The sequence below is a fragment of the Pteropus alecto genome, unplaced genomic scaffold, assembly GCF_000325575.1.
Source record: "Pteropus alecto unplaced genomic scaffold, ASM32557v1 scaffold164, whole genome shotgun sequence".
In the NCBI taxonomy this organism is placed as follows: Eukaryota; Metazoa; Chordata; class Mammalia; order Chiroptera; family Pteropodidae; genus Pteropus; species Pteropus alecto.
Window position 1 is genome coordinate 10,932,674 of NW_006439568.1, and position 2,938 is coordinate 10,935,611.

The window sequence follows — 2,938 nt, forward strand, 5'->3', positions numbered from 1 at the left end:
TTCTTTCTTTCTTTCTTTCTTTCTTTCTTTCTTTCTTTCTTTCTTTCTTTCTTTCTTCTCTTTCTTTCTTTCTTTCTTTCTTTTTCCCTTCCTTCCTTCCTTCCTTCCTTCCTTCCTTCCTCCCTCCCTCCCTCCCCCCCCTTTCTTTCAGTAGAGGATGGTGGAATAATGCTTTTATAAGGCTAACTCTTTGGTCTGTGCTATGGATCTTTTACAATATATGCTCAATAAATACTCCTGTACTCTTTTCCTTCGGTTTTTACCTTTGCTTATCTCATGATCATATTCAGGTTTCCCTTAGCCCAGAGAAAGCTTATAGCTTTAACCCTGCTCATCACACAAACGTATTTTCTGGCACAGTAATGTACAGTCAACACTTTTTTCATAGCCTTTTCCATTCACATTTCAATTCTTTGCAATCTTGTTTCTATTTCTTGACTATCCTGAAATTGCTTAAGTGACTCATTCTTAATTTTTTTAAAATCAGTACATTGGTTCATTTTTGGCCCCCAGATTGTTTGCCATCTGGATAATATTTTGAGCCTGTGACCATTCTGTCCTTCGGGAACTTCTCTTTAAATGAATGAAGTAGATATTAATTTTGAGTTACATGTGGCCAGATTTGATCTGACTTCCAATTCTTTGGCTTTCAAAGTAGAAAGAATTCTCAGGGAATCTTCCTGACTCTGAAATATTCCTGCGGCTTTCCAGGGAAGTGAAACTGAGGCTAACAACCTTAGTTTAAAGCAAATACCAATGCTGTCCTGTAATATGATTGTCTAGTTAATAAATATTTATTGGAAATATATTGTGACCATGAAAAGAAACATTTACTTAATACAAGAAAAAGAAAGTAGACTTTCTCTTGTTAAATTAGTATCATTTTTTATAGTCACTTCTTATAATGTCAAGGATATTGTAGAATGAGTGGAATTAATAATTCATAAGTACATGGCATAGATGTAGAAATAACAGGAACTTGGCTTCCAAAGATAAACCTATAAAAATTTTGTTGCAGTAAATCTATAAAGTTTATGATAGGTTGAAAAAGTAAATGATCACAAAAAATGTTTATAGAAAATTTATAGCTTATAAAGAGTTTTGATTTCATATCATTTGATTTTTAAATTAAGCCTTTGATATATTTATTTTATCAGCATTCTGAGGAAGTTTAACTTCAAAAAGTTTATGGGAGTCACAAAAAAAATTATTCCACTTATGGATCTCATACCTTTTAGTCCAGAGCTCAAGCTTTTTCTACAGCGCTGTTGCATATGTTTGTGGAAGTTTGCATCCTCTTCACTTTCCGTTTTTATATGGAGAAATTTACACTAATGCATTGCCCCTCAAAGTACAATCCAATCATGCCTGAAGATTTCTGAGACCCTTTCACAGGATTCATAAGATCAAAACTATGTTCACAACATTAAATTATTTGCTTCTTTTAAATTGGCATCGTCTAACAAATATGTGAAATTTCCAGGGACTATCTGGACGTGTGACATTGCAACAGATTGAATGCAGAAGCAGGAAGAGAGTCTAGTTGTCTTCTATCACACAAGATATTAACGAGATTTGGGAAAATATAAAGCAATGCCACTCTTAACAGTATATTTTTGTTTTGTAAAATATAGCTATTTTTCATAAAAACATGTTCCTTATTTTAACATGTAATGGGTTTATTATTTTAAATAATTAATAATTATTTTAAATAATTCACAGTTTTATGTTTTCAGTATGGATCAGTGGATTGAATCTACTTAAATAAAAGCTCTTTTGGATACCTGGTAATTTTAAAAGTCTAAAGGAGTGGAGAATAATTGCTTGAGAACCACTGTACCAGAGCAATAATTTTAGTTAGCACTTCCTGCCCCTTATTCCTGCCTCTTCTTTATGGAAGAAGAGTGTGGTTATTGGATTAGTAGGTTACATCCATTGCACCATATTTTGACTGCCACTTATCATCACCTGTGACTGATTTCTTAAAGGATTGAATTTAAGGGCAGGGGGAGGTTACCTATTGCCCTCTCATGAAATAAATGTGGTTACGGTACCAGAAAAATCTGAATTTATTTTTTTCTAGCCTTTAAATATTAGAAGAATTATTCTTCTCAAGGCATAATTTTCCTTATTTATAAAATAAAAATGGTGTGAATTAAGATCTTTCTGGCTACACATTCCATCATCTTTTATTTTAAATAAGACTCATTTATATGATGATTATATTAAACTAAAATGTGATTTTTCCTGTCATGCCTAGTATTAGGTTCTGTTTCTCATAGTTATACTTAAGAAAAGAACACAAACCTACCCTTAGCAATCGTACCTCTGAATATAAACCCTGAAACACCAAGAAGTTTCAGTTTAAAAGATAGTTTGGCAAATATTAATATAATTTAATGGTAGCTTTTTAAAAATAATTTAATGGTATTTGAAGAAAATTATTTGCTTAATGAAGAGGAAATCTTATAATGTTGTTTATCTTTGATCGACATTGAAGATTTGAAAAAATCACTTATAAATTAAATTGGCATAAGAATCACATAATGCAACTGTGATATTCTGTGTAAAAATTTGTTGAAAGTTATGGAAAAATAATCTTAGAATATTAACCATATGTTCCTAGGTTTCCCCAGGCTTTGAAAATATTTATCCTGAAGATTTCAAAGGATAATTCCAAAACTGTCTGACTAGATTGGAATAGTTTTGTGAATCAACTCAAACTAAGTAAAAATTTACAGAAAAATAAACCTGAGGACTAATTTTCAGATATATTCTGTGAATTATTTTTTTTATATGATTAGGAAACAGGATAAACTGTTCTGAGATTAATCTCATGTAAATAGTTTTCGACTAGGGAAATATTAAGTATTTATTGAATAGAAATTTATATTAGTGTTCAAAATATTTGGCCAACATTTCTGATTTTGAAGATTAA